The following is an 8,552-nucleotide window of genomic DNA, read 5'->3' as shown; positions in this document are numbered from 1 at the left end:
AGAAGTCCTTGGACTCAACGTTTCCACTGATCTGTTAAAATTGGGATCTATATACCCATGGTTACCTGTTTAAGGAAGGCTTTGTATTTACACAATTTTGTATGATGGATACATTTTAATCATGTATGTTTATCGATTGATTTGTAATAAAAATTGTTGATTTTAATATTGTTGTTTAGAGTCCGGCACCCTAAAAGTCTATCTTTCTCTTTTTCCATTACTTAATACACCACAAGAATGTTGGTGCCTATAGCAACCACCTTACACTTTAAATAGTAAGAAAGGGGGTACTAGCTGCTGATAGATCTATCATTTATGGTAATATTAAATGTAAAGGTTATGGATTCTCTTTAAACCTCAATTATATATAACATAAAGCCCGCATAAAAAAAAAAGAAAAAATACTTGTATTTTATTTCATGCTATGAAATTGCTTCAAAGGAAATATGAAAAGCCTTATTATAAAATTGAATTCATATAGCTTGAGTAAGTTATTTGCTTTGTTCTGCTTTTCACTCTGGAATTAAATGATGCCACATCCCATGAGTGGTATAACAAAGGAGGAACTTTGAAAACTATTCTGTATAAAGGTTAATTTTTTTTAAGACAATCCATTTTAAATTATTCTTTTCACAATAATAACCTTTTCCAGCCAAGGATGAATGTCAAATGCCACAGTCAGCACAACACTGAAAGTTCTAACATTACCAGAGAATTCATGATTAAAATCTTGTACTTGACAACTGTGGATAGAAATATTACTTTGTCACATTAAGATGTATAAATCCTGTATAAAACTTTTGACTTAGGAATAAAAACATCATGACATATATAAAAAGGAAGATGCAAAGCCACATTTGCAGAATAAAGGACTTGTGTTTCAGTCTTGTTCAGTCTCATCAGTCACCTATATTAATTTTTGCTTCTGTGGATAAGCCTCTGAGAGCTTTTATTGTGCAGGATCTACGTGAGGTGTAGCAACAATGAATCAGAATATATCATATTGCAACTGTCTTCAGCCTTATTCACACATAAGGTGCTGAACAAATTCTTTTCTCAGAAAGATCATACACTACACTGACATATGTATTTTAAAGTGCATTCACTATATCTAGTCTCTCACAGTACACAGAACATGGAAATACAATTATTTTAGTAAATATAAACGGCTAAATACCTTTTCTCATCAGCAGTATATAGCAGTCTTGTGACTTCTATCAGTGTCCAGTCAAGCACTGGTTAAAGCTTGTAGGAGGAGTTCTCTGACTGTATGTTGAGACTGCAAGATCCCTGAACCTCTGTCTGGACAGTGCTGATAACCCTGTGCTGATCACATGCACTCTCCCAAGTAAAAAAAAAAAAAACCTCTCTAACAATATACACCAAACTGAGCATGTGCAGCCTGACTTCATAGACTTTGTCTTTTTTGAAAATTATCAGGGGACAGTGGAAGGAGGGGGATCAGCGAAGCCAGAATCAAACAGCCTTTTTACACAATGAGAAGGATTAACCACTTAGGTTCCACAGTGAGTATAACAAGCATGCTTTACTGCATATACAGACTGATTTTACTGTTGTGGGTTTAGTAACACTTTAACTCAAACTATATGTCTAAACTTAGAGAATTAAAACAAATATTAGAACCTAACTCCTGCCGAATTTTTTAAATTGTCATACTTGATCTGCTTACACGTTGCCTTTCTTTACGTTATTCCCTTCCCCTTCATATTTTTTAGACCCAGTGATGTCATTGCTGGGTCTTTGTGCTTCTGTAAACAATGCAGGCAGATTATGGCTCATGGGCGGGGCCTGCCGGGTTCTGTACATAGATGAAAACATCACAGCATGGTGTAGATCACTGCAGATTCTGCGGCGATCTATCACCGGAAGTGGGAGAAAATACCTGTATTAGAAAGATTTCTGCTCCCCCCTGAAAGGTGCCAAATGTGACACCGGAGGGGGGGGGGACTGGATAAGTGCAAGTTGCATTTTTGGGTGGAACTCTGCTTTAAATAAAGAAAAACAAAGCAAACAAGTGTGCTCAGCATTAAGCTTTTTTTGGGCCTGTTCATACTGGTCCGACATGCACTCTAACTTCGCATGACATGTCAAAATCAGTGGTTCCCTATGAGAGCCATCTTAACTGGTCCGACTTGTGTAGGGCCGAATTTGAAAAAGGTTCCTGCACTACTTTGGTCCGACTTGGGCACGATTTCAGCCCATTGATTTGAATGGAAGTCACATCCAAGTCATCATCTTAGCTGATCTGACTTGTGGCATGTGACTTGTGCTGATATCAAGTGTATGCAATGTTAGCAATGTAAAATCCCCTAACAAAATTGGCATGGGGTCCCACCAAAATCCATACCAGACCCTTATCCAAGCCTGCAGCCTGGCAGGTCAGAAAAGGGGGGGACGAGCGAGCGAGCCACATGCCCTCAACATGGTGGGGTGAGTGCTTTGGGGCAGGGGGGTGCTCTGCCCCTCCACCCCAAAACACATTATCCCTATGTTGATGGGGACAAGGGCCTCCTCCCCACAACCCTGGATGGTGGTTATGGGGGGTCTGTGGGCAGGGGGATCTGGATCCCACCCTTCCCCCCATGCGAATAAGTATAGGGTACCCCTAACCATTTACCAAAAACAGCAGTGTATTATTACAAATAACAAGAGACCGTTTTTGACAAGTCCTTTATTAAAAATGAAGAATCTTCCCAGTCATAGCTCCAATGTCAATCACGCTGTCTTCTTTCTCCGCTTCCGCCAATGATTTCTTCTTCCTCCACCGTCGCTGACCCACTGAAATAAAAAAAATGCTCCTCTTCCGACGCTGGCTCCCGCCATTCTGTTAGCTTAAGTGCCTGACAGTTCTTATATAGCTATGAGGTGTGGCCATATGGTGACATCACCCTGAAACCTCGCCCCCTTGTTACGTCACAGACCCAGGCATGACGATAATTCCTATTTGTTAGTAAATGAAATTAAAATGGTAGTGCATTGTTTCCTCAAAATTCTCCTCATTGTTATTAATTAAAAAAGGCAGCCCTATAAACTTACACACAGTCATTGATCACTATGCTTAGCTTACCTGTAATGGATATATATAATAGGATTATTTGTGACATCATTCATGATAATGAATTCTTTAATAAACCTGCTGATTTTTTTTTTTTTTTGTTTAATGGCAGATGCTCCAACCCCTTTGAGCAGGTTGAAGTGATTAGCCATTCATGAATACATATTTCAAGATATATTAATATATGTAGCTTTCTTGCTTTCTTATTCTTCCACATTATTCAGCTACTGGCTGTATAGACATACTGACCCGCAATTTAAATTATACATGTAATGACAGCATTTATGACCATGTCCATCATATTATAAACATTCTAAAATTATTGATTAAACTCTTTGTCATTCTTGCCTTGTCTATAATAATTTTCAGTAAGAAAATATAAAAGCTGATCTGTAACAAATAAAAAAACACAACAACATTCAAAGAAAGGTAATGAAAATTTTCTGTTCATGCTTTTCATTGGACAAAACTATTTGACCTTTCTTGTTTAATGAAAACCAGAATGAAAGTTTCAAAACTTCTTGGCTTTTATTCCATTCATCTTGCTTATAATCTCTGAACTGTTTCCAGGCTGGATGCACTATGTTTACAATAAATGTGGTCAAGACATAATACTAAAAATTATGTCAAACGATCAAACAGGATGCTGTGACATTTCTTTGATCTAGACATTCTTTTTTTTTATGATCCTTGTCTTCCTTTTATAAACTTTCTTCATTAAAATTACTACCCATCATTATCCTTTCTTAATGCCAGGACACTATAGCATAGAGTAACTCTTAAGCAATAAACTCTCTTTAAAAGGTTATATTTCAAACCATACACTTCATCAGTGACCTTTGACGATAAGCCTTTAGAACATTTTTTTTTTTTTTTGCTTTAATAGTCTATTTCAAAATCCAATAAATACTATATTTGCTGTGTCCATATAAAAACATCTTTATCATTTTAGGTTATAAATTTATATGTTGGGGGACTGAAAAAAGTCACTTATTATGACAGACTCACAACTGGGGCTTGTTTCTACTGTAGTAGTCTGCAACAGAGTTGACACATAGCTAGCTAACATTAATTATAGGTTTCAGTAGAGATCATTTATGGCGACCATATGTCTAATTTACATAACAACATTTAACTTGTTCCAAAGGCACATAAATATATGTTCTATTTGGGTATGTTTAACACAAGTTAAAATCCAAGCAATGAAAATACTGAGCCACCTGGCTCACCACTTTGGCTCACTAAGGTTTTAGTTTCAGCGCCCTGTTTCATGGCCCACTTCTGTCCTATCTATTAGGGTTCTCCTGACACCCCAACAGGAGCTGACCTGACTCCTGGAATGAGACCCCCACATCTCCTCCCTGCTAACTAGGGCACCTCTGACCCCTCTGGTGAGACCATATGTCTTTTGGCAGCTGTATACTCAGAAAGAGTATCTTGCCAACCATCGCTTTTACCCCGATCTATTTAGTTATTTACACACCCTTACTATTTTGAACTTTTTTGTTATAGACACAGCAATTATGCATTGGCCCCTGATGAGCGAGAAGAGACTCACGAAACGCGTAGGGCACTATCGATGCCACCCGTATGCCCATATTGTTGGGTATCCAAAGTTGGTCATATCATGGTTATATAATGCTTCAATTCATGCATGTGAATTTTATTTTTTCAAATGATGTATGTGTATCTATTGGTTTTAGCAATTATTATTATTATTATTATGTATATTGCTTTTCTTATGGATGTATAAATCAAGTGTAATGAATTGTATTTGTTTTTTACTTATGCCATAAACTAGGCCACTGTGCCAGGTAACGCACAATTATTGCTGTTCCCATTCGTTTATATAGCATTCTGTGATCAATAAAACAATTTTATTGCATTTATTATGAAAGTGTGCCAAATCTCTCCCACCTCATACAAAGTCCCAGGGCTATCTTTCCCTCTTTTTTCTTTCTTTAAATTAGTGGTACTTCCGCTCTTGCACCATCCATCTGAACATTTTCTTCTCTCTTCACAGGTAATCTGAGTTTATACTTCCATATAACTTAAACTAAACATTGACTGACTGCTTACATGCATATTTGTTAATCTGTGTTTATACTTCCATATACCTTAAACTGAACATTGATTGAATGCTTACATGCATATTTGGTAATCTGCGTTTATACTTCCATATACCTTAAACTGAACATTCACTGACTGCTTACATGCATATTTGGTAATCTGCGTTTATACTTCCATATACCTTAAACTGAACATTCACTGACTGCTTATATGCATATTTGGTAAATCTGCTTGTCATCACTGTTTCAACTCTATCTGTAGCCATGCTCACATTATTTCAATGTTTATTTAGCTATTAAGTCTTACCTAAATTATGGGTTCCCTTATCTTTACAATTTTGGCCTTTTAGTCCCCTTGTAGTTTGATTGTGGTGTGAAAGTTTTGCTCTGCTAGCTGTGTGCCTAATATCACCTCCTGATTGATTAATTGCCAGATTCTATCCACACCCAACACAGTATAAAAACAAGGCCTTCTTTACGGGGGAACACATACAGGGAGCTGCACATACAGGGGTTCTTCCAAAGAAGTTGGGTTCTTTAAATAAGTGGCACTTCCGCTCTTGCACCATCCATCTGAACATTTGCTTCTCTCTTCATAGGTAATCTGTGTTTATACTTCCATATACCTTAAACTGAACATTGACTAACTGCGTACATGCATATTTGGTAAATCTGCTTGTCACCACTGTTTCAACTCTATCTGTAGCCATGTTCACATTATTTCAATGTTTATTTAGCTCTTAAGTCTTACCTAAATTATGGGTTCCCTTATCTTTACAATTTTTGGCCTTTTAGTCCCCTTGCAGTTTGATTGTGGTGTGAAAGTTTTGCTCTGCTAGCTGTGTGCCTAATATCACCTCCTGATCGATTAATTGCCAGATTCTATCCACACCCAACACAGTATAAAAACAAGGCCTTCTTTACAGGGGAACACATACAGGGGGCTGCACATACAGGGGTTCTTCCAAAGAAGTGGGGTTCTTTAAATAAGTGGCACTTTCGCTCTTGCACTTCAGTGATTTGCACAAAGCAAACCACGGCAGACTGCAGGTGACCTCATTTCCAAATTATCTCACCTTCCTCTCTGAAACATGCACTCTTTACCTCTCCTCCTTTTCACAATTGCAGCCTCTCTCCTCAAACTCTCTTTTCTTCACCCCTCTGCTCCATCCCAAAATCTGTACGTATCACCCTCACTTCTCCCCTCCCCCTATTACTGCACTCATCACCTCTTTCTAACTATAACTCTATCTACTGCTGTAGATATTTCCCCAAACCCTGGGCCTCCCTTATTTAAATGTACCCAACACACCCATTACCTTCACCCTACACCCTCTGGCAGTAGTCGCAATCTACGTAATTTAGTCTCCATTCCTCTTCTTCCCAACACCAGCCTCCCCCTCTCCTGTGCCCTCTGGAACACTTGCTCTGTCTGCAACAAACTCACCACTGTTCATGACCTCTTTGTCATGAATTCCTTTAATCTACTTGCTCTCACAAAAACCTGGCTCCACAAATCTGACACCCCTTCTCCTGCTTACCTATCCCAGGGTGGCCTTCATTGGACTCACTCCCCTAGGCCTAATGGATGCAAGGGAGGTGGAGTGGGATTCCTCCTATCCCCCAGAGCACCTTCCAGGTTATTCACTCTCCTCCCTCTTTTTCCCTCTCATCATTTGAAGCCCACTGTATACGTCTATTCTTTCCAACTTCCCTAACAATTGCTGTGATCTACTGGCCCCCTGGACCATTATCGACTTTCCTTGATGAGTTTTCTGTCTGGCTACCCTACTTTCTCTCTTCAGAAATCCCCACAATCCTTCTTATGCCCCGTACACACGGTCGGACATTGATCGGACATTCCGACAACAAAATCCTAGGATTTTTTCCGACGGATGTTGGCTCAAACTTGTTTTGCGTACACACGGTCGCACAAAGTTGTCGGAATTTCCAATCGCAAACAACGCGGTGACGTCAACCACGTACGACAAGACTAGAAAAGGCCAGTTCAGAACCAAGCGCGGCACCCTTTGGGCTCCTTTTGCTAATCTCATATTAGTAAAAGTTTTTTGAGAGACGATTCACGCTTTTTCAGACTCGTGGCTTTCAGATCGTTTTCTGCGGTTCAGTTTGTGCTTGTGGGTTTGTATCTGCTCTTCAGTGCATGCAAGCAAGTTCTGCGTGACTTAGTCATTGTGTTCTTGTGCGTTCGTTACTGTTTTTCAGGTCGCTCTTCACAGGCCTTGCTGTTCTTCAGTGCGTTCTGTTACTTCGTTCTGAGCAGCCGACCATTTTCTAGCCATGTTGCGTATATGTTCTCCTTGTAGAGTTCGTGCTGTGTGGGGGCTTGGTGTTGGGGTCCTGACCTTGACACAAGTCCAGTCCATGAACAGGGTGGGGAGGAGTTCATGGACCAAGAATTGGTTGCTTCAGCGTGACCAGTTCTCTCATATGCCTTTGCTCCGTGAGATCTGTGAGAATAATCCTGATGATTTCAGGAACTTTCTCAGGATGACGGACCCCGTATTTCACCGTCTGCTGGCTTTGCTGACCCCCTATATCAGCAGGCAGGATACCTGCATGAGGCAAGCTATCACTGCGGAGCAGAGGCTCGTTGCTACCCTGCGGTACTTGGCGACAGGGAGAAGCCTGCAGGACTTGAAGTTCTCGACAGGCATCTCCCCCCAGGCTCTGGGTATCATTATCCCAGAGACTTGTTCTGCCATCATCCAGGTCCTGCAGAAGGAGTATATGAAGGTAAGATTTTTATCCTTTAATATGACATTTTATTGTATTTAATGTTTGCTAATATATTGTATTTCTTTCCTCATTCCCTAATTACCATGATTGTAATATGCTGTAAATGTCCCCTTTGTTCTCATTCATGTTGGATTTTTATGTAATTATTTTTTTTATCCTTCATACATATTTGCCTTCACTTACCTCCCCAGCATGCTCTCCTGCCCTATATTCACCTCATGTAGTCACATAACAATGTATTTTATCAGCTCCATAGTAGTGCTTTACCCCAAACACACCCTAAAATGTTTTTAAATGTGATTTGTGCTTTAAATTCAGGCAGAGTGCCAGAGGCTTTTTTTTTGTGGTGTCCCCAAATCATTTTTATTAACCCTCCCTCCCCCCAACTGCTAAGTCAGCTGATCCCAATTCTCTATCTATCCTCAATCATCTATCTGCTGACTTTGCCAAACCCATACACACTATACCCACCTCTTTTGTGGTCAGATGTATGGATGAATTCCCCAAAGCATGTAGTGCAAGGGCCTGCCTGTATACTTTCAAATGGTACTGTTTCAAGTTTTTGTATCCAATTATTATCTTTATAGGTAATAGCAGAATGTCCAAATGTGTTCAAATGTGTACAGTGTGTATTTATATCTTTGTAT

The sequence above is a fragment of the Aquarana catesbeiana genome, linkage group LG05 (genome assembly GCF_042186555.1).
Source record: "Aquarana catesbeiana isolate 2022-GZ linkage group LG05, ASM4218655v1, whole genome shotgun sequence".
Lineage (NCBI taxonomy): Eukaryota > Metazoa > Chordata > Amphibia > Anura > Ranidae > Aquarana > Aquarana catesbeiana.
Note: the sequence above shows the minus strand (reverse complement) of the source record.